Source organism: Triturus cristatus, chromosome 11, assembly GCF_964204655.1.
Source record: "Triturus cristatus chromosome 11, aTriCri1.1, whole genome shotgun sequence".
In the NCBI taxonomy this organism is placed as follows: Eukaryota; Metazoa; Chordata; class Amphibia; order Caudata; family Salamandridae; genus Triturus; species Triturus cristatus.
The window spans coordinates 947,676,718-947,702,088 of NC_140594.1; positions in this window are offsets into that span (position 1 = coordinate 947,676,718).

The following is a 25,371-nucleotide window of genomic DNA, read 5'->3' on the forward strand; positions in this document are numbered from 1 at the left end:
AAAATTGTCTTAGGAGCTGGCGGCAGTCCGCTTGTTGCTGGGCAGTGAGGGCTGGGGAGAGGTTCACTCCTTCCACGGAGCCATCCTGCTCCTTGACACACAGGAGGTCCGGGAGGGGATCAGACTCATCTTCGGCCCCGTCATCGGTGGCCAGCAGGAGGCTCAGTTCTGTCCGCACGAAGTGAGGCTTGAGGCGGTTCACGTGAAGGACCCGGAGGGGATCCCGAGGCGACTGGACGTCCACCAAGTATGTGACTTGACTCTTCCGCTCAACCACTTTGTAGGGCCCAGTCCACCTGTCCTGGAGGGCGCCAGGCTTCACGGGGGCCATGACCCACACCTGCTGGCCCGGCTGGAACTCGACCAGAGTGGCATTCTGGTCGTACCAGCGCTTCATCTCTTCTTGGCTTGCCTCCAGGTTGGCCTCGGCCAGTTCTCGGAACTTCCTGGTCTGGTTTCGGAGGGCCAGGACGTACTGGAACACATCTCGGGGGGTGGTCTGGGGTGCTGCCTCCCACCCTTCCTTAACCAAACTGAGGGGACCTCGGACGGGGTGTCCATAGAGTAATTCAAACGGGCTGAACCCTAAGGACTTCTGGGGGACCTCCCGGTAAGCGAACAAGAGGCAGGGGAGCAGGACGTCCCACTTACGCCGGAGGGGCTCTTCTAGGCCAGCGATCATCCCTTTCAAAGTCCTATTAAACCTTTCTACTAGGCCGTTCCCTTGGGGATGGTACGGGGTGGTGAACTTATAGGACACCCCACATTGTTGCCACAGGGACGTCATATATTTCGAGATAAAATTAGTTCCGCGATCGCTCACGACCTCGCGGGGAAAACCCACCCTGGAAAAGATCCCCATCAGGGCCCGGCCCACCACGGGGGCCGTGATGGTGCGTAGGGGGATAGCCTCAGGATAGCGGGTGGCGTGATCCACTAGGACCAAGATGAAGCGGTGACCTTGGGAGGTGGGGGGGTCCAGTGGTCCCACGATGTCGATTCCGACTCGTTCGAAAGGGGTACTGATGACCGGGAAGGGTTGGAGGGGAGCCTTGCGCTTCCCCCCACTCTTCCCACTAGCCTGGCACGTGGGGCAGGACTTGCAGTGGGCTTCTACCGCTGCTCTCATTCTAGGCCAGTAAAAATGGGTCACGAGACGGCTGTAGGTCTTGTCCTGACCCAGGTGGCCGGCGAGGGGGACGTCGTGGGCTAAGCCCAGGAGGAAGTCTCGGAAGCGGAGGGGTACCACCAGTACCCGTCCGGATCCCAGCTCCACCGACTTCTGCTCACTGTACAAGATGTTATTTTCCCAATAGATTCGGTGCGTCCCGGTCTGGTCACCTGCGGCTTGGCCCTCGGCCTGGCGCCGCAGCCCGACCAGGGAAGGACAAGTGGCTTGCTCCCGGCAAAATTCTTCCCGGGTGGGCCCGCCCTCGTGGCGCCACTGGGCCAATTCGGGTAGATCTCCCAACTCGGGGACCGGGGCGGGGTCGGATGGTGCGGGTTCGTCGCTGGCGACGGACCCTTCTGATGGGGGGACGGGAGGACCCTTGGCGGGGACTGTTCTGATCTCTTCGATCGGGTGCTTTCGACTTCTCTCCGGGGAGTGAGTCGGGCTGACATAGATCGGGTGGTGGCGCACACCCACTCGGGGAGTCCCATCATTCCTAGGTGGGCCTTGCGCTCGACGTGCTTCCAGGGAGAACTCTCCAGGTCGTTCCCTAAGAGGCAGTCGACCGGCTGGGAGGTTCTTACGGCAACCTTGAGTTTACCTATCACCCCTCCCCACTCAAACGGCACCAGGGCTACCTGACACATACTTTCTCTATTGTCTGCGGAAATTACGGGGCAAAAGACGTTGGGGAGGATCTGCTCCTCGGGGACTAGGTGCCTGAGGACACCGGTGATACTGGCCCCGGTGTCCCGCAGGGCCTCTACTTGGTGGCCATTGATCTTGACGAGCTGCCCGTATTTCTTTGTGTTGGAGGGTAGGAGGCTACCAGGGATCATCTCCCTATCTCCCAGGGATACTAGGGCCATCGCTGCGGGTTCCCACTCCTCGGTTTCCTCAACCTCCTCCCCCAGGGCTACGTTGGCTATCTGTCTCGCAGGGGTGGTAGGGGAGACTTGGGTGGCCATGGGGCACTCTGGATCATTGGCGTAGTGCCCGGGTTTCTGGCAACGGAAACACGTGACGGTCACCCGGTGTCCCCGTCTCCCAGGGGGCCCTGTCACTGGTGGGGGGGCGCCGGGAAAGGTGGAGGTTGTGTTTTCGGGGGGCTAGGCTGGGACTCTCTCGGCCCTCCCTGGTTCCCTCCCCCTCTCTGGCGGGGTGGTCCCTGACTGGCTCGGGGGTACTCTCCTACCATGCCCCGGGAGACCTGGGTGTTGGTCCAGCGGTCGGCCTCCACAGCCAGCTTCCGGGGATCTGTGAGCTTGCTGTCAAGCAGATGCTGACGTAGTTCTATGAAGCAGTTTGCAGCCAGGTGTTCCCACAACATGAGGTCGGTGAGTTCGGCCAGGGTGGTGACTTTGCTGCCCTTGATCCACCCATCGAAGGCCCGACTGAAAAAGTTTACATACTCCACCCAGGTGGTGCCCGGGATCTTCCTGCAGTCCCGGAATCGCTGACGGTACATTTCTGGGGTGAGGCCGTATCGTGTGAGTAGAGCCTCTTTCATGTGGCTGTAGGAGGTCTGCAGGGAGAGGGGTAGGTCGAGCAGGGTGTCCCTTCCTTCGCTCAGAAACCGCCCCCACAGCTCCGCCCCCCAGTCCTTCTGCGGGACCCGATGGGAGGTCATGGAGACCTCGTAGGCCCTGAACCATTGTTGAATGTCATCGTTTTTATAATATTCTTTGACCACATCCTTGGGGATGTGGACCTTCTGTTCCGCTGGGGAGGCCGTCTCTCGGTTTCCCGGGGGCCTCCCTTCCTCGTTTCTGGCCTTGAGCTCGAGTTCCTTCAAGCTGCGTTCGTGCTCCAGTTGGAGCTTCCTTCCTTCGTGCTCCCGTTGGAGCTTCTTTTCTTCCAGTTCGCCTTGTACACGCATTTGCTCTACTGCTAGCTTTTTTTCCGCTAACTTCAATTCGCCTTCGATTTTGAGTTTGGCTAACTCGAGTTCATGATTGCGACTTCTCTCTCTGTCCGCGAGTTCTTCCGGGGATAGGCCCCCGTCTGGTACGATGCCTCGCACCTGATTGCTGATGCTTTCACTTTGGGGTGGTTCGGCTTCGTCGGGGCGCTCCCCCGTGCCTTCCGGGCGGGAGGCCCCGGTATCCACCCAAGTTTTCAGTGCTTTCTGCAAATCTTCTTTAGTGTTGAGACCGGTGGTAGCGATTTTAAGTTCTTTGCAAAATTGCTTTAGCTCTTTGTGTGTGTATTCTTCTAGATGCTCCACCTGGAACACCCTGTTGGCGTTGGTTTCTGCGGGGCTCATGGCGCTTCCTTCTGCCATTTTTGTCGGTAGTGCGTCCGTCGTTCACGGTACGATCTCTAGGTGATGGGCCCGAATCCCGTCGCTTGCCACCAATGTTAGACGGCGACCTCAGAGGAGCCCGGAAAGGGGTCCTGACTACCCTGAGACCCACCCTCGAAGTATCGTAGCCGGGCACTGGCGGGAGACTCCCCAGGGGGAGGAATCTCGTATCTAGGATCGTACTTCTGGCACCACACGACACAGAGTGACCACACCGTGTGTTCTTAGAAATCAATCTTTATTAAGTAGGTTATCACTGCAAATATGTACAAGGAGAGCACGGGCTCAATGAGTCTCGGAAGGGGTAGGGGGTAGCGGGACAGTCTCTGGCAAAGGTTCAAGGCAGGGATGTATCCGGCGCACAGCTCACAATCCTCGAGCTAGGGGGTACGTTGTTGTAGTCGGGGTCCGGCGGGACCGTGAGAGTCTGTCGGAGCCGCGAGTCACTCAGCGGGCTCAGGTACAAGTTTGGAGGTCTTACGATCTTCAGGGAGCCGCGAGTCACTCAGCAGGCTCAGGTACAAGTTCGGAGGTCTTACGATCTTCAAGGAGCCGCGAGTCACTCAGCAGGCTCAGGTACAAGTTCGGAGGTCTTATGATCTTCAAGGAGCCGCGAGTCACTCAGCAGGCTCAGGTACAAGTTCGGAGGTCTTACGATCTTCAGGGAGCCGCGAGTCACTCAGCAGGGCTCAGGAGGGTCCAAGTTCCAGGAGCCGCGACCACGTCGGCAGGCTCTCGTTGTTCCAGCGTCGAATCTGCCGGACAGACCCAGAGCACCCCTTGTTATAGGTCGACCCCTCTTTGATGTCCGGAGTCTGTGCAGGCAGGGGTCTTGTCACCTGGGGGTCGCTTGTCGGGATTTCCTGTCATTGTCTTTTGATCCTTTCAGGGCCGGGACGGGAGGAGTCCCAGACACCCAGCAGGCATGGAGCCAGCCCTCAGGGAGGCCGGAGGGCCGATCGAAACCCATCGTCCCAGGGGAGTTCAGAGGTGCGATAGAAACTGCTCCTCCCTCTCTCATCCCCTGGAAGCGTGATGTCCTCCAGCCGGAGTGGCGCCTCTAGGCCCGGGTCGCGCTGGGGCCGGGCGGCGTCTTGGTGCATGAAGTGGGCACGCGGGCCCGGGGTGGCCAAAAGGAGAGAGGCCATGGACGGGGATGTCCGGGTCGGGTGCGTGTGTCCTGGTGGGGAGGGTCGGCTGGGCCGTGTGCTTGGGGCTGCAGGTACCAGGTTTCGGTGGTGCGGGGGCACGTAGGGACATACTACGAGGCCGGGTCCAACAGTAACCAACTTCAATAAATCTACTTAAAACTATTTCCTGGATGTGGGCTTGATTACTATAGTGTGCAGTACTTCTCATCCCATTGCTGAGGTAGAGCGGTTACTCTGAAAGACACCATAGTTAGGACAACTGAGCATAACCACTCTGCTCTGCAATGGAGATAGAAGGACATGAAAACAGACAAAAAATTAAAGACCTTGCATCCACCTCCAATGAGCCCTGCGGCTCAGTTTTAAGACAGGTCTCTGAAATCATTCCCATGCTTATAACCAGTAGTATGCCCATAATTTCCAATATGAGGAGAATGGTACAAAGCCAGAAACAGACAAGTAATCCCCAACAAATTACACCACAAACTTATTCTGAATTTGACATCCCCCCTGAAATAACAACCACTTTCTCCGAAGAACCCTTTTTACTGCATGACATCGAAAATCCTCAAAAAGAAAGCTAATATTTAGCACAAACCATAACCTTTTAACATTTGAAAATAGTGAAATTTGGATGTTGGATGGTACGTTTAAATCAGACCACATTAATTTGCCCAAATTTACGCTATTCAAGCTAACATAAATAACACAACTGTCCTATTAGTATATAGTTTACTCCCCGATAAGCAATCCTCAACATACACTGAATTATTAACAGTTATAAACTCAAAAACAATGAAAAAAAGTCCTAGAAAAGTAATAATTGACTTTGAAATATCAATGATTAATACAATAACAAAAATGTACCCTACTACCCAAATTAAAGGATTTTTTTTCACTTTTCTCAGGCATATTGGCATACTATTTAAAAAATATTTCTCAGTTGAAGATTACTCATCAAACAGTAAACATAATTTTGAAATAAAAACACTACCTGCCTTATGCTTTGTACCTCCTGACAGTGTATACGAGTATAAGTGAATGCAAAAATGTATTGCTTGATTACTTAAAATCATCACAGTAAAAGGAAGAAAGAAATAAAAGTGCAAACAATCAAATTTAAAATCAATTTTAGATACCAAAGTGATGTATAATAAATTGGCTCTCATCCCAGTGTTTTGTTGCTAGATTAAAATTTGTTTATGGTGAGCTTGAAACGGGACTTCTATAAAATCTAATAATGTTGGATTATGGGTTTTCATTAAAGTGCCAGTGCTTTTAAAGGGTCCAACATGCCACCTGAAAGAGGACTGTAATTTTGCTGTCACTGGAGCTATGCAGCCACACGTGGACGGTGCCTAGTCGAAGAGCACCCATAATGGCGTTGCTTCTTGTCGGCATTAGAGGATCATGCTGATATTGGACCCTTGTGGAGCTCATCTGGCAGTTGATAGCTCCCTGCTTTAGCCATTTTGGTGCCGATTACGATCCTGTAAAAACCGGGTACGAACCGTCAGACGGAGCATATTCCCCGTCCGACGCGTACCCAGTCGGAACAAGATACAAACATGGAAGTACGATTCGCACGGAAATACTATTTCCGTACGATTCGTACAAAACACCAACCGACGAAAATATACATACAAATGTGATCCGGGAAAGCGCCGACGTGACGTCGGGATGCACGCAGCCTGCCATTCACGAACCAGGAAGTACGATTCGCACCGACGTCATCCCGCATGGAGAATATTTTCCGGCAGCCAAAAACTGCCGGGAAATCAGGACGACGTGAACAAGGAGTACCTGCACGCGACGGACAGACATGGACCCGAACCTACGTGTCATCCCGGCCCTCATAGCAGTCGACCTCCTCTACAGGTTACGACGCAGACGCCGCAGAAGGTCAGAACAACAAAGGGAGGGGGGAAAGGGGGGGCAGGGGCAGGCCACAAAACCCCCACCCAAGTCACACAGCACACATGCCCTGGACATACCTGACCCCCAGGCCCTGGTCACTACGAGGGGGTGGGGGCGTGTCCAGCAAAGCCAGCGTCTGCCACAACGGAAGTGGTTGACGACGCGAACCGGTAACACAACAATACAGGTACGTCCCGTACCCACGCCTTAAGAGTGTGGGTACGAGTCATACCACGCCCACACCTACGTCACCCCAACAATGGCGGGACGGCTGTACCCACGTGGCAAAGGCCTGGGTACGGCCGCACAAGCATTCCACAGCGTGGGTACGGATATGTACGGACCGTACCCCCACCCCCGTAAGCATGGAGCGTACCCCCCATGCCAACAGTGTACGTACAGACCGTACCCCCACCCCGTATGCATGGAGCGTACCCCCACCCCAACCGTGTATGTACGACCCGTACCCTCACCCGTGTACGTATGGAGCGTACCCCCATGCCAACAGTGTACGTACAGACCGTACCCCCACCCTGTATGAATGGAGCGTACCCCCACCTCAACCGTGTATGTACGACCCGTACCCTCACCCGCGTACGTATGGAGCGTACCCCCTATGCCAACAGTGTACGTACGGACCGTACCCCCACCCCGTATGCATGGAGCGTACCCCCATGCCAACAGTGTACGTACGGACCGTACCCCCACCCCGTATGCATGGAGAGTACCCCCACCCCAACCGTGTATGTACGACCCGTACCCTCACCCGCGTACGTATGGAGCGTACCCCCCATGCCAACAGTGTACGTACGGACCGTACCCCCACCCCGTATGCATGGAGCGTACCCCCACCCCAACCGTGTATGTACGACCCGTACCCTCACCCGCGTACGTATGGAGCGTACCCCCATGCCAGCAGTGTATGTACGGACTGTACCCCCACCCCGTATGCATGGAGCGTACCCCCATGGCAACTGTGTACATACGGACTGTACCCCCACCCCGTATGCATGTAGCGTACCCCCACCCCAACCGTGTATGTACGACCCGTATCCTCACCCGTGTATGCATGGAGCGTACCCCCACCCCAACCGTGTATGTACGACCCGTACCCTCACCCGCGTATGTATGGAGCGTACCCCCACCCCAACAGTGTATGTACGACCCGTACCCTCACCCGCGTATGTATGGAGCATACCCCCACCCCAACCGTGTATGTACGACCCGTACCCTCACCCGCGTACGTATGGAGCGTACCCCCATGCCAACAGTGTACGTACGGACCGTACCCCCACCCCGTATGCATGGAGCGTACCCCCCATGGCAACAGTGTACGTACGGACCGTACCCCCACCCCGTATGCATGGAGCGTACCCCCACCCCAACAGTGTATGTACGACCCGTACCCTCACCCGCGTACGTATGGAGCGTACCCCCACCCCAACAGTGTATGCATGACCTGTACCCTCACCCGCGTATGTATGGAGCGTACCCCCACACCAACAGTGTATGTACGACCCGTACCCTCACCCGCGTATGCATGGAGCGTACCCCCACCCCAACCGTGTATGTACGACCCGTACCCTCACCCGCGTATGCATGGAGCGTACACCCACCCCAAATGTGTATGTACGACCCGTACCCTCACCCGCGTATGCATGGAGCGTACCCCTACCCCAACCGTGTATCTACGACCCATACCCTCACCCGCATATGCATGGACCGTACCCCCACCCCAACCGTGTATGTACAACCCGTACCCTCACCCGCGTACGTATGGAGCATACCCCCCATGCCAACAGTGTACGTACAGACCGTACCCCCACCCCGTATGCATGGAGAGTACCCCCCATGGCAACAGTGTACGTACGGACTGTACCCCCACCCCATATGCATGGAGCGTACCCCCACCCCAACCGTGTATGTACGACCCGTACCCTCACCCGCGTACGTATGGAGCGTACCCCCACCTCAACAGTGTATGTACGACCCATACCCTCACCCGCGTATGTATGGAGCGTACCCCACACCAACAGTGTATGTACGACCCGTACCCTCACCCACGTATGCATGGAGCGTACCCCCACCCCAACCGTGTATGTACGACCCGTACCCTCACCCGCGTAAGCATGGAGCGTACCCCTACCCCAACCGTGTATGTACGACCCGTACCCTCACCCGCGTATGCATGGAGCGTACCCCCACCCCAACCGTGTATGTACGACCCGTACCCTCACCCACGTATGTATGGAGCGTACCCCCACCCCAACAGTGTATGTACGACCCATACCCCCACCCGGGTATGCATGGAGCGAACCCACACCCGTGTATGTTCTAAGCGTACATATCCTGAAATAGGAGGGTTGGGTGCAGAGTCCTCCCAGCAGTGCCCAGTCATAAGAGGGGTGTGTGCAGAGTCCTCCCAGCAGTGCCCAGACACAGGAGGGGTGTGTGCAGAGTCCTCCCAGCAGTGCCCAGACACAGGAGGGGTGGGTGCCTAACACTCACAGCAGTGCCCAGACACAGGAGGGGTGTGTGCAGAGTCCTCCCAGCAGTGCCCAGTCATAAGAGGGGTGTGTGCAGAGTCCTCCCAGCAGTGCCCAGACACAGGAGGGGTGTGTACAGAGTCCTCCCAGCAGTGCCCAGACACAGGAGGGGTGGGTGCCTAACACTCACAGCAGTGCCCAGACACAGGAGGGGTGTGTGCAGAGTCCTTCCAGCAGTGCCCAGTCATAAGAGGGGTGTGTGCAGAGTCCTCCCAGCAGTGCCCAGACACAGGAGGGGTGTGTGCAGAGTCCTCCCAGCAGTGCCCAGGCACAGGAGGGGTGGGTGCCTAACACACACAGCAGTGCCCAGTCATAAGAGGGGTGTGTGCAGAGTCCTCCCAGCAGTGCCCAGACACAGGAGGGGTGGGTGCCTAACACTCACAGCAGTGCCCCTGCAAAGAAAAGGGTGGAGTACCCACAGATCCAATGCCCACAAATGTCAGTCAGGTGCACAAAGATCCTGCAGTACATGTACCACATGTGTGTGAGGCTGGGAGTATACACATGCATAGCGCAGAAAAGAAAACATGTCCACATGAAGTCATGACAACAGTCTACATACACAAGTACAGTGACCACCAAGGACGCCATGAATGATGCAGGTGGAGACATCGCTCAGCATGCATGGCCCAAGTCTAATGAGTCCGTCACACACCCAGCCAATGTAGACACAGCTCAGCACCACATATTGGAATTACCCTGCAGGGAAGATGTCAGGTTACACAGAGGAAGGAACACACCTTGGGACGATGTCACCATGCAGTAACTGCTTACATGAACAAAGTTATGTAGCCAACAGCTTGTGATGGCACACAGATACCAGGATCCACCCTATGACGAGCACAAGACTACAATTCCCACACACCCAACACATTATCACCACCCAAAATAATGGAGCAGGTCCACCAATAGCAATACCAGACAGACAGTAGTGTACTAAGGAAAAAGAAATTGCTTTATTCAGCATCCAAAAATCTGTTTGTCCCTTGAAAGTTCAAAATGTACAATGCCCATAGGGCAATCCAAAGTTCAAATCCAGGTGGGGGACACAGTGGGACGCGTGTCCCCTAGCTTGCCTGCACAGTCAGACTCCTTCGTCTTCCAGAGGGGGGGGGGGGCATCATGTGGAGGGGAAGGACCAGGCACCGCAGGGACATGAGGGCGAAGGGTAGGCGTCGTGGGTGCAGGGACGGAGGACTCCACCACAGGGGGTGGGGCAGCGCCAAAGGCGGAGGCCAGGATGGCGCTGCACACCTTAGCAAGGTCCTCCAGCGACTCCCCTGCACCCGAAGGAACCACAGGCCCCAAGGAGGGGGGGCGGTCAGAGGGATGGGTCGGAGTGCCACTGGGGGAGGGTGTGACCGGGGACTCCTTTGACCGCTTGCGGGGTGGTGTCACTGTGGGGCTCAGGGACAGAGCGGCCATGAAGGAGTCCTTGCTGGATTTGTGGCCAGGAGAGCTGAGGGGAGGGGATTTGGAGGGAGTGGATTTGGTGGAATGCGGACTCCCACTCTGGCTGCGTGTCTTACGTTTGCCCCCCGACCCAGTGGGTGTGCCTACTTCACCCTGTGTGTGCGTGCCAGGAGGTGTGCGTTTGACCTTCCCTGCTGGTGTGGTGCCTGTGTCTCTTGTGGTGGGTGCATGCTGACGTCTGGGTGTACGTGGGACAGGCATGGGAGTGGGAAGTGTGGATGGGTCAGGGGTAGGGGGTTGGACGAAGCGCTGCAGGAGACCCACTGCTGCAGTCAGTGTCGAGTCAATGGACCTCAGCAAGTTGCGTTGGTCAGCCTGCGATGAGAAAATGCCCTCCAAGTATGCCTCCATGTTGTTCAGCACTTGGCTGTGGCCATGGAGGACATTAAGCATCGCAGCCTGACCAACCTGCAACTGCCGCTGGATGTCCACAGACTCGGCATTGGCGGCAGCAGTGGAGACAGGGGCAGGGGGTGCGGTGCCTGGCAGGAAGGAGACATGTGGTGACTGGGCACGCTGGGAAGGGACACGAGCAAGTGGGAGGCAGCTGATGGCAATGGAGGGGGCGGGGAGAGATGTTGTGCCGCTGTCAGCTGCTGGTGCAGCCTCCGCCCACTCGGAGAGCTCATCCTCGGACCCGTCAGCTTCATATTCTGTGGTGGCACTGGACAGGTCCTCGGCCTCACTCCCCTCCGCCTCAGTTCCACTCGATGTGCCAGCCAAGATGTCACCGCTGGCACTGGTGCTCGGTCCCTCCGCTCCGTATGTGTTGATGTCTCCCTGCGTGTCCCCCGACGATGCTGTGGGCAAGGTGAAGAGACAGCAATTAATCATACACCTGTATACATATGTCACATGAGTCCAATCTACATAGGTTACAGTGCATAGCCTGAAAAGAAAGATGAGTAACATCTACAAAACAAGGTACATATGTAGGCCCTGCAACACACAGTTGGTTGACCCACCATGCCACTGAAAAACTATGGAGAGCATGACACAAAAGCAAATGACATGAAATGGATTTTGACAGAGGAGCCAGGCTCTGGGGACAATCCAGCACTGCATCTGCACCACACAGCGTTGCCGAAAATAGGGATGAGCAGGGACCATATCCATGAACTTTAGGCACATGCTGCATAGGTAATACTGAAAACATGCCCACCATGACTGGCTCACTGCACCTTGAGTGTATGTCCAGACAAACATCACACACTGGCCAGACCTAGCAAGGAGATGTCAGGTTTTGACATGTAGGCTTTGCCCGCACCAACCACCCCCTACATGAGACAATTTGTTGAGACACAGGAAGCACTTACATCTCTTAGTCTGGGTGAAATACACATGGGCTGGATAAAAGCAAGATTGGACACAAAATACCCAAGGTGCGCCTGTCCAAATAATCATGTACAAATAGTCATCATCAGATGATTGTAACAAGACACACAGGCACTGGCCACCGTGAGTATGAACAAGGAAAATCAGGTCAGGCTGTACAGTGGACACTTGTACTACATTTTACGTCAATATACATGGTGCCAGGGGACAATGGCACAGAGCACAACCTATGCTGTAGACACTGAGAGTGTCCACATTTTGTGATGACACACATGACACCTAGGAAAATATGCCCCAGGGGACAGTAGTGGCCACACAACTCCATGGTCCTGAATGGGAATGACTGCAACACACACCACCATCCCTGCACAATGCGTATCGCACACTCATGCACATCATGTCACAGGCCACAACATAGGACATGCGTGCTGTAAGGCATGACACTTGAGAGACTAACTCCCATGTCTGGACTCAGCATCAGTGCCAACTGACATGGAACCCACAAGTACTGAACTGGACAGGGCACAGGCAAGGTCCCAAAACCTGTCACACACCACCCCCACACATGATGCTACAGGCATTGTTCACGTGGATAAAGTGCCAGCCTAGATAACCTTGTGAAGGAGTGACTACACATAGACCAGGGAACACATTGCATGGAGGGGAAGGGATGCAGGAGAGCACCGCTATACTGTGGGTAACAGGATCTGCACAGCACCTTTAAACCCTGGCAGTGTATCCATGCAACTGTGCACTTACAAATGCTGGTGACACACAACAAACACACATGTACCTACCCCCTTCCTGCTGCTTCTTCTCCTGTAAGCGCCTGTCCAAGTCTGGAAAGACCACCGCCAGCACACGCTTGTGGATGTGGGTCAGACGGCAGCGCCCGCGGTTCTTATGGGTCTCATGTGAGTCCCCCAGCAGGACCCGTGCGATCCTCCGCGTCCAGCACCGGATATCCTGCCAGCGTTTTCTCACCTGGGCCAGGCGCCGCTTGCGACCGTCCGTCCTCCTCACGGCACTGACGGCGTTCATCCAGATCTGCTTCTTGGCAGAGGCGCCTACCTGTGAAGATGAACAAGTGACACTACATCAATACACCTGGCACATGTCACAGAGACACATATTAGAACAAATTTGCTGTTTACAACAAGGCATAGTATGCATCCAACGCATTGCACCTTTGTCATAGGGACATGATCCTCTGGGGAAGGGCAAAAGCAGTACGTGCCATTGAAAGGACACAGGTGGAATGAGGGCAACGACACAATCAATGATCCAGGCTCACACTGTGCATCACAAGCTACACCAGGATTATGTGCAGCACCTCAAAGCAGTCACATGCCACAGGCCACTGACGCTACCTCAGCAGAGTACACAGACACACACAGGCACAGGACATTCACCTGCCATTGCCAAATGCTGCTACAAACATCACTCTGCACATGTGCCACTAGACGGGGGGGGCTCACAGGTGTGGGGCTGGCTCTGCATGTCAGACACACAGCACTGCTCCCTGCTCACATCACATGGGCAGGGTATATCCATCCCTCATGCAGCTTGGGTGCTACACTCCACATATGCACCCACCCACATGACAGGGGACTTACACACACACCAATGTCCAGGGTACGAACACATCATGTGTACACTCTCAGCACCGGTACACAGAACTAACACACATCTGTGGGTACAGTCACCTGTCACACTGGGCTGACCACATAATCACATGAGGACTGTAGAGGCTACATTCCCAGGAGGATAAGACAGGCAGAATGTGGCATGCACCATGCAGTGATTGTCACAGTAAACACAATGCAAGTGAGGACGGCAGACATGCACCACAGCATGCCCTGGCTGGGAGACATCAGGCATTCCCCCCCCCGGGTCCCCCCTACAGTACATTGCATGTGTGTCACACCTGGACACAATGCCAGAAGTCACAGTCACAAAAAAAGGGACACAGTCTGTGCCAGTGGACTCTGCACTCACCTGATACCCTGGTCGCCCATACAGCAGGGGGTACTGTGGGAGGATCACATCCAGCAATGCCAGGTTCTCCTCCAGGGTGAAAGGCTGTGCCCTCTCCACAGACCTTGACATGGTTCCAGGGAATCAGGAGCAGCAGCTGGGTCGTAGAATCCAAAGATGTGCAGGCAAGTGCTCTCTCATGGGACCTGGCTGCCTTATATCTGCCTTGCTGGCCTGTTTCATGCACAGGAGTACAGAGTGATTGGTCACTCACATTTGCATCCTATGGTTCCTCCAATCCCTTCAAACCTAGCACAGTCAGTGGGCTGTATTGTTTATTTTTCCTGAGCATGATGTCAACTCCAGAACCACATTGCAACAAAGTAGATTCATTCAAACTGACTTTTGCTGTGCACCTGCAGAAAAAGATTCATACTTTAAACTTGGTCTCCATGACAACCAGCATGCATGTAGGCCTTTATACTTGTCCCTCATGTGTCCCCTATGTAATTTGGAGATTCACACCCAGGTACGGTGCGTTCCGGGGCCCTAGGGCATCCCAAATGCATAGCAACGGCCCGTACAGGCGTGTGTACGGTCCGTATCACTATGGGTACGCATACGCGAGCACACCCATAGTGATAGTGAGCGTACGCGCGCGTGTACGGTCCGTATCACTATGGGTGTGCTGGCGTATGCGTACCCATAGTGATACGGACCGTACACGCGCGTGTACGGTCCGTATCACTATGGGTGTGCTGGCGTATGCGTACCCATAGTTATACGGACCGTACACGCGCGTGTACGGTCCGTATCACTATGGGCGTGCTGGCGTATGCGTACCCATAGTGATACGGACCGTACACGCGCGCGTACGCTCACTATCACTATGGGTGTGCTGGCGTATGCGTACCCATAGTGATACGGACCGTACACGCGCGTGTACGGTCCGTATCACTATGGGTGTGCTGGCGTATGCGTACCCATAGTGATACGGACCGTACACGCGCGCGTACGCTCACTATCACTATGGGTAGGCCTAGGGCAGCACTCCCATAGTGATAGGGGAATGTACGGTGCCTTTCACACATCACAGTGGTGACAGGCAGCACACAGGAAGGAATAGAGCTGACATACTTGTCCATGGATGGACATCAAGGCATTGTCTGGGCAGTACTACATGTGTGGGGCACAGGTGTGAAAGGCTGTGATGTGGCACATTACTCCTGAGTCGAGAAGGCAATAGATGTATGATGAGATGTGTACAGATGTTATGTGTGACGGTGCAATATGTGCCAGGCATGCCCTTAACTCCTTTGACATGTGTGCATGTCGTACTGCACACTTGGGATGAGCGTCACTGGCATGGCACAGTCAACAACACACGCAAGTGTCCCCTGATGCCCGCTACAGGGGTTACCACACCAGACATGTGACTACCCACGGTGCACGATGTCATGTATGTGTGGTGTGTTCCCATTAGCTTGATGTTGGTGTTCCCTCAAAAGCATCAGCTGTTGCAGAAACCAACATGTGTCTGTGTGTAGATGGACATGGCACACTGTTACGCACACCAGGCCACATGTGGTATCGGATGTGAGGTGTGTATGTATGCATGGGACACGGAGTAGCGTAACAAGGACCTGTCTGCATCCTCTCAATGTATGTGTGGTGAGTCATTACATGTACACCTTAATGGCAAGGTGTGTGGGCTGTCCTAGTGTAATGTCATGTGACCTGTGGCTCTAGTGTTCCGCTACCTGTCTCTGCAATCGACATCCTACTTCTGCTGATGTGTTGATGTATGTCACTCCTGTGTTGCGTCTGGCTGTTCACTTACACTGGGACACAGCTAATCCCATGCCATGGCATGTGGAGGTTCACAATCTCCGTGTGTAGCTGGGTCTTGGTAGGAGTGTCACCTGGCAGCCATACGTGTCCAGGGCATGTGGCACATACCTGACTCCGTATGTAGCATATGTGTATTGACAGATTAACATGTGCTCAGTACATATAAATTGTTGTTGTAGTGCACTCACTCTTCCTTGTCACTGTGGAAATGTGGATTTTCCTGATCAGTTATGTCCCCTATCTTGGACCCCAACGGTTCTATATGCATGTTACAAGTACATGTATGTTCCCTCCAGTTCCAGTTTCTAAGACGCAAACATATGTGTGTCTACCGTCAACATGTTCTCTGTCAGATCCGCCATCAATGGGCTGGATATTCGATTCCTAAGTATGAAAGGCCACCGACTTTATATGGCTAAGTTACTCCATTTTTACAGTTCAGGCGAGTAGGCCCGATTCTGTCCTCAAAGCCTTTCCCTGCTCTCTGTCTCTGACAGCTTCAGCTTGAGCTCGCATCTGTATCCATGAACTTTGTCCTACTCCCTGTGCAGCTAACGGTGCCTGCCTCGGCCAGTTTTCGCCTGTCTGCCAAGAAGTTGTATTTCACCTTCGAATTATCTATTTTGCTCTTCAGCCGATGCATTCCTGTCCAGTGATTTAGGTAAACATTTCCTTTAGCTCACAAGCAAAGGACTCAGCCTTTCCGTCCTCCTGCAAGTGATTCATAGCCCTGTTGCCATGGAAAGTTTTCTGCCCCTCGCATCTCATATAGACACTTAGACGCTTGTACACGCACACAGTCAGTATAGAATAGATTCTGTCCGAGAGTCCTTCCTTGTGGATAACATAGTTCTTTAAACATAGGATGTTAGATATGATTTGGGATTAGGATGACTTGACCCCAGACTTCTCGTCTCCACATGTAGAGCTAAATGTCAAGTCCCCTTCACCCCCTAGTTACACGTCAATCACACGTCATGCTGCTGCGCGCGCATCTATGCCAAGTATTATCTTATAGATCCACCTATGCCTGATAATTCTAACCAATCATGTTTCTTTTATTCCTTATTACGCCTAGTTTCGATTATGTCACTGCTACGTCATTTTTCTTATCAAATGTTACGCCTTCTACATTCGTTTCATTGTAATGTACTTATTATAAAAATACATGTCTGTTAATAAATTATTGTACTTCACTTCCTGAACCTTCGTGGTGACGGAACCTGAGGGCCGCGACTCGAGTCGGCCATTTTGAATGGAATAAAGCCCATTAGAAACCTCTTATACCACGGATTCTGCCTCTTGTTATTTTGAGCTATTTACTTTAATTTAAGATTCCGCATGAAATTCAGTCCGGTAATATTTATTTTATTTACCACATAATGGCGCCCGAACAGGGACACTTTCTCATCTCACGCGCCGGCGGTGCGTTGCAGGCCCGGTCTCCTGCCACAGCTGGACGGACCATAAACGCGTACCAGCAGGATTTCCTGTAAGCTCCCTCCGGTCAAGCGGGGGCGACTGAGGCTGCGATCAACCCAGACGAGGCGGTGAGAAGTGCGAAGTATCCCGACCAGAGCCTAGCTGAGAGAGCAAGATCCGAGGTATACAGAGGCCCACCAGTTTTTCCGAAATTCCGACGTCCAGAGGGTCCGATGTCCGCAGTTATCGAGTCCTGTCCATTCTCTGAGGCCTTCCGTTTCAAGGAGCTACTCGGTGAGTACCATCGCCGGGGAGGCGTGTTGACGCGCACATAGGTTGTGCCGGTCAAGACGGATTTGGGTACACAAATCCGGTCTGCACTGTTTAGCAGTGTATATGTACTGTTTAGCAGTATATCAAGTATTCCGAAGTATTCAGTTATTGTCAAGAATTCAGCGTGGTGATTAGTTAGGCAGACTGTCATCATTGTCGACCATTATTAAATGTTTAATGTTTAATGTTTAAAGTATTCAGAAAATGTCTTGCATATTGTGGTATGAATGACTGTTCATTGTTCACTGTTCATTATTGTGTTTCCCGTATTAAGTAAGTTCAAGAGTAAGTATCAGGTCAGTTGTCAATATGCCGCTCTTCTCGAAGTTAAGACAGATTACCACCAGAAAAGGGGTGCTTGAAGAAGCAGTTCCTATTCCTCCTAGAGACACTCCAGGACATTTCATGTACCATAAACATGGCTTAGATGCCATATTGTTTCTTGATCTATGGGTAGATTATACCAAGGGATTACCGGAAAGTCAAAGGTGGCCCATAGCGGGAACCTGGGATGCAGAGTGCATCATGAAAGTGGAGGAAGAGTTATGGAAAAGAAAGGTCAGACAGTCACAGAAAGACGCCGTTGAGTTATGGCGTAAAGAATCTCATAGACGAACAGAAAAAGCACGTAGACAAGAAGAGAGGAGTAAAGAAAGTTCAAATAAAGTTCAAGAAAATCTATTAATTGAGGAAGGTATCCGAGTGAAATCAGAACAAGTAAATAGACAAAGAAATGCTCTTATGAATGGTATGTATCCCCTTCTAGCCGAAGGACTACCTAAGGCTGTTACGGAGGTGCCAAAAGACTTGCCACCCCCGTTATTTCCAATTAAGGTACATCCAAAGGGGCATCCCAGAACCGCAGAAGATGTTTTTCTTTCCTCATATCTAGACGATGCAGCCCCCGAGTATGCTAACGCCACACCACATAGACCGTCTGGCGGAGGGGTTCAACGTCAGGATCAGGTATCTGTCCCCGTGCAACAGCAAGTCCCGATGCAAGCTTCGGCAAGCACATCTGTTTCCGCATCTGTTTCCGCAGTCGACTCTACAGGGGTATCGACACCCATAGTTGCTGTGTCACGTTCAACGAATCCTTTCACACCCGACGCCCCAGATGGGGCCACGGGAGGTGCTAGCAGTACTTTTACACCACCTAGAATAAATAAACTTGTTTTTCAAGAGTCAGCACATTCACGTACACCTAAGTTCGTAAATGAACGTACGCTTAAGGAACTTCTTGTAAATTGTAGATATGACCCGGTGGTTGGTAAAGAGGACGAAATGGTCCTGGCATCATTACGTATCAGACGAGCCGCAGAGTATTTAGCAAGGTTACCAGGGATGGCTACGCATCTAGATAACATATATCATTTTGTTCAAACAGGACGAGATCCAGGATGTATTAACAGAGCTATGGAATTCCAGAAAGTAGAGATACAAGGGGAACTGTTACGTTTCCTCATAAACTGTGTGATCAGAAATCAAGATCGTCCGGGGGTAGACATGAACGTAATGCTTACTCTTACAAGATGGAGTCAGAATATATCAGAAGGGAGACACGATAAGCAAAATTGTATAATAGCCATGTGCCGAAAAATCCGTAAAGAAATAGAACGTATTCATGAAGAGAGATTGGGAACAGACGAGTTTGAGCAAGATGAAGTGTCCGAATCAGGGGACTCTGCAAGACAGTCAGAGACCATAGCCTATGTAGGCAGAGGAAGATCTTGTGAAAATACTAGATGTTTTTCTGATCCCATACATTCTGTATGTCCAAATAATAGCAGAACGTATCCGACGCCTGTAATGAATCTGAAGTCTCCTGAACATTCGTTTCAAGCCGCAGATAAAATACTACGAGAACGAAGGGGTTACCACCTCCTCGATTCCATGGATGAGCAAGAATTAGCCAGATCAGCCGTTCACTGGATCGTTAGTCCTGAAAAATATGGTGATGAGACCGTAGCACACACGTTTCTCAACCTCAGTACAGATGAACAACGTTTAGCTGGAATCTATATGATTCAGCAACTCCTCATATTATATAAGAGCCAACATGCTGACCCTGGTCCTTTACCTGATATATTAACGGAACTACTTACGTACAGATGGAGAGGTTCTAGTAACAAGCTAATTAAAGAGATATTAGTGTCACGTAAGCAGTACGTCCTTTTTGTAAATCCAGATTCTCTCTCCTTGCCCCCCAGAGAAAGAGCACCGTACTACATGGATAGACAAAATCCTCTACGAGAAGTGCACCCAATAAAAGGCGAAGACAATGAGTTTCACCGTGTATTTGTTTACACACCCATATCAAAAATGGAATTATTAGAAATGAAAAAAGTAGTACCTAGTCATGACAAAGACCCAGCGGGTTTCCACCGAGAAATTAAAGACATGTTACTGATGGGAGAGTACACCTTTCCTGATATTATGACGATATTAAAGGTGCTTTTGCCTGCTGGCATTTATGAAAAACTGAAAGAAAAAGAGTGGGAAGTGGGAGACCAAAAGATAGACTGGACAGCATTAGCAGAGGAAGAAAGGGGCCGAACTGCAGGTTCGGGGCTCGGGGATAAAGTTAAACTGTTACCAGGTTTACTAGTACAGGTACTGCCACGTTTATTAACTACAAAAAAGGAAGATTGGGGTGCAATCACAGCCTGTAAACAAAAGCAAGATGAAGACACAAGCGATTATTATGCTCGATTTGAAAAATGTTTTGGTATAAATAGTGGTATAAAAGCAAGTAGTGACTCATATCCACATTTATTTGTGACAAAATTAGTGGAAAATGCATTGCCTCCAGTGAAGAATAGAATATTGAAATTCGAGAGTACCTGGCAAAGTAACACTCCGTCGCAAATGCTACAAATGTTACAGTATCATCACAATAGAATTAGGGATGAACAAGAACACGAGCATAGACGCATGAAGGATACAAAAATGAAAATGCTAGTTTCTCAGACAGTACCAGCAGATGGTCACAAAAAGGGTGTGACACATTCTGGTGATTCTGCAGTTCCTGTAAAGGGAACCTGCAATTACTGTAAACAACTAGGCCATTATGTACATGATTGTCAAGTCCTGAAACGAAATATAGCTACAGGTATTGCAAAAGAGAGACCACGATTAGTTAGACAAGATCAGAATGAACAAGGAGCTATGCAGCATGGACAGTCCGTGCCAGTTCAGCAACAGTCTATGCCAGCCTCACAGCAACCCATACAGTTTGTGCCAGCTGCACCACCGTTGCCTGCTACTGCCACACAAACCGCAACACGACAACTGTATCAGACTGCACAGTATGAATACCCTGAGTATCAGCGTTACGCATGAAGCAGCCTAGAGAGGGAAGTTGACTTACCACTTATCGAGATTCCTGTAGATCAAGAAGGACCTTATGTACATAGTGAATTATTAGGTCAAGATAGAAAATTCTTACTCGATACAGGGGCAAGTCGAACAACCATAAAAAGTAGTGAAGTTCCAGGGGCACCCCTCTCAGGCTCTAAAAATGTTTCCCTTGGTTTTTCAGGAAAACCTATTGTTAATGAAGTATCACAGCCTCTACCACTTACGATAGGACCTTTGACACGAACTACAGATTTATTGCTTACTAAATCATGCCCAGAAAATTTGTTAGGAATTAAAACTCTGAAAGCACTAGGAGCCATAATATGTTGTTCTCCGGAAGGAGTAAGATTGTTTTTACGTGATTTTAAAGGTCACTATGTATCCAGAGACATGGATTCCCGACTACAGAACTTACCAGCGCATCTATGGGCACAAGGCCCTACGGATGTTGGCTGCATGAACATTACACCCTATCGAGTTACATTGAAAGCAGGAGTGGTACTACCACGAATGCGACAATACAAGTTACCGCATGATGCTGTAGTGGCTTTGTTGAAAATCATTGATGAACTAATTGCCCAGGGAGTAGTTGTAGAAACAGACTCCAATGTATGTAATTCACCGATAATTCCGATTCTTAAACGAACTGATCCTACTGCTCCCCCAGTGTACCGATTGGTTATTGATTTGCGTGAACTAAACAAGTGTATTGTACCACAATTCCCTGTGGTCCCTGATATATCATCATTGTTGACAGCAATTGATTCCGAAGCAACATTCTTTACTGTAATTGATCTCAAGAATGCCTTTTTCAGCGTCCCAATAGATCCGGAAAGCCAATACTTGTTCGGATTCAGCTTAAATGGGCGCAGCTTTAAATTCTCACGCGCTCCCCAAGGATTTACAGAAAGCCCCAGCATCTATAGCCAAGCACTGAAACGAGAACTTGACAGTATACACATGCCCGTTAACACCGCATTGCTTCAATATGTCGATGACCTGCTGATCACCGCGAGAAGCGAGCCAGAATGTGAAAAAGCTTCTCTGACAGTTTTACATTTCCTAGCCGACAAGGGGCACAAGGTGTCCCCTTCTAAGCTGCAATTCTGTGTTCAGCGAGTTATTTATCTTGGTCACTCGCTGTCCAAGGAGGGAAGGCAGCTTACACCTGATCGCATTCAGTTAATTGCAAACATGCCAATACCGCAGACGCAAAAGGAAGTGCGGGCTTTCATAGGCCTCACTTCATATTGTAGACAGTGGATCCCTCAGTACGCATTTCTAGCAAAACCACTCATTCAGTTAACCACACAGGAGGCAGCCACATCGACTGTTCTCCCTTGGACTCAGGAACATACACAAGCTTTTGAAAGCCTAAAGGAAGCTTTATGTCAAGCACCTGTTTTAGCAACACCATGTTATAGCAAACATTTTACACTCTTTGTTACAGAACGCGAAGGTACTGCCTTGTCAGTACTCACTCAGGATCAAGCAGGATCACGCAAGCCATGCGCTTATTTTTCCAGTACATTAGATCCCGTAGCTCAGGCTTTGCCTGCATGCCTGAAATCAGTGGCAGCGACAGCTTTAGCAATCAGACAAAGCGATGCCATAGTATTAGGACACCCATTGACAGTACAAGTACCACATGCAGTAGAGGTTCTTGTGAACCGAACACAAACACAACACTTGACCATAGCAAGACTTACTGGTTATGAACTGACATTGTTTCAACCACACATAGAGATCCGACGGTGTAATACATTGAATCCTGCTACACTATTACCTGTAATTGGAACAGACCCACTAGCTCATGATTGTGTTGAAATCATTGAAATAAAGACGAAACCTAGACAAGACTTGACAGACGTTCCATTGTTAGATCCAGACCTGACGTTGTATGTAGACGGATCGTGCATGAGAACAAATACAGGAGATTTAGTGGCCGCGTATGCAGTCACAACAGACACTGAAGTTATTGAGACAAATTGTATAGATACTTTGTCAGCCCAAGCAGCAGAACTTATTGCTCTAACAAAAGCCTGTATTCAAGCCACAAATAAGAAAGTTAACATATATACTGATTCACGTTATGCATTTGGAGTCGTACATGACTTCGGAGTGCTTTGGCGGGAGAGGGGTTATTTAACTTCCCATGGTGCCCACATTCAGCACGGACCCCTCATTCATGCCTTGTTAGACGCAATACATCTACCCACTGCTATATCAATTATGAAATGTAAAGCACACACGAAGGTTACTGATACCATTTCTCAAGGCAATGACTTAGCTGACAGAACAGCTAAACAGACTGCTCAGAATCGCACATTAGACATGACAAAGCCAATAGTTCAGACCCCAACACAGTGTATGACAATTAAGGATCCCGCACTTGACGTAATTGACATACAGACACATGCCACAGCAGAAGAAATAAAGAAGTGGACTGAACTAGGAGGGATCCAGACAGATCAAGGATGGATGACGAAGGAGAAATCTGTATGGTTTCTCCCCGATTCCATGGTTCAAGCCATTATAGCTACAGTTCACAGTCCCGCACATTTAGGAGAGAAGGCTATGCTAGACAGCATTCAGCACATTTGGTTCAACAAACATTTACGAGCAGCAGCTAAACAAAAAGTTCGTACCTGTATGATATGTTGTCAGTTTAATCCAGGAAAGGGTGTTCCCGTAGAGCAGGGTGGATTTCAGCCTCCTGACCATCCTTTTGAAGTCCTCCAGATGGATTATATTCAGATGGAACGTTGTCGAGGATTCAAATATGTCCTCGTAGTTGTTTGCGCTCTCTCCCGTTGGACAGAGGCGTATCCCGTATCAGATTACACTGCCCCGACTACTGCCAAACAGCTAGTTCGAGAATTCTTCCCACGGTACGGTTTACCACGTGTTGTATATTCAGATAACGGTCAGCCTTTCTCATCCGAATTAATGAAACATGTCTCACTCTTGTTGGGATATCAGTGGAAATTCCACTGTGTCCGACACCCCGAAGCAGCAGGTCTCGTAGAAAGACATAACCAGACACTGAAAATCAGACTGTCCAAAATATGTAGAGAGAAAGGTGTCGACTGGATAGTAGCATTACCAGTTGCACTCTTTTACATGAGAATGGTAGCACACTCTAGAACAGGGCTATCCCCGTATGAGGTGATCTTTGGTAGACCGCCGAATATGTGGGGGACGCCTATACCACGTAAAATAACTGATGTTGACTGTAATATGCTGACAGATTACCTGGCTTCCTTGATGTCTGCACTACAATCTTCTCGTTCACAGGTAGCTGCAGCCTTTCCCGACAACACTGAGGCGAAACCCCATGACGTGGTCCCCGGGGACTTTGTCCTGGTTCGGAATTTTGATAGGAAAAGCCAATTGGATCCTAGGTGGAAGTTGCCTAAGCAGGTCCTGCTGACGACCAGAACAGCTGTGAAGATCGAAGGACGGAAAGGATGGGTGCATTCCACCCATATAAAAAAATTTCATGGATTACCTTCAGATATAGACACTGTGCCCTGCACTCCCTCACAGACTGATTCAAAACTTCCTTTTGTTGAACTGAATGACTCTCAGTGCTATAAACAGAAACTCAGGTCCAGATCTAAACTGTCGGACGATTTGATTGTTTAAGTCCTCTCCAAGGTGAAGCGGTTGAATCTGTCCCGACATGTACCCTTTAGGTCTGAATCATGTAGAGTCCAGAATCATAATGAAACGACATGCTTATTGTAAATTACTGCGTAACCACTGTATTGTGACATTATTAATTTTGTTTTTATTGAGTATTTTAGTAATTATTACGAGTATGATTTTGCACGTATATCATCCTGTTTCTAAACGTGTTCTCAATATAACTGATGAACATTCTTTTAGTGACCTACCGCCACATGAGTTGTCCTATAGACTTGCGCTGCGAAATAACACATTCATTAGTATGTTACATCATTCCCATCAGACTAGTAATGCGACCAATTGTTGGGTGTGTGGCCGACTCCCTCCCTATCAGAATAACAAAGGAGTTCTGCCTTTCTTTCCACATCCATTTACACGCAATGGCTCCTGTGGAGCATGGTTTAGTTTATTAAATTCCATAGACCCAGACACAGCAGTTTATCAACAACATTGGATATGGGGAAATCTGAATCTAGTTTTATTCAAAGTCTGTCACCCTAATAAGGAGGGTCACCTCAGTAGAACAGGAACTGATCTAGAAAATGAAGTGTATAAATTAGGTAATTTTACACCTAATCTTATGATTTTGAATGTCAAATCCGAAGTTGAACTAATTCTGCCCACTATGTCAGTATTTCCAGTTAAGGGTGAATTATGTGTGAGAAAAGTTGGTTCCATACATATGGGCCATAGCCAATGCGTTACTACAGTAGAATATAGTGATCAAGGCAAATCTTCATTTAGAGCTTCTCGCCATTCCTACTTCATATGTGGTCAGACGGCATATATGCGTCTGCCTCTAGATTGGGATGGTACCTGTTACATCGCATTCCTTTTGCC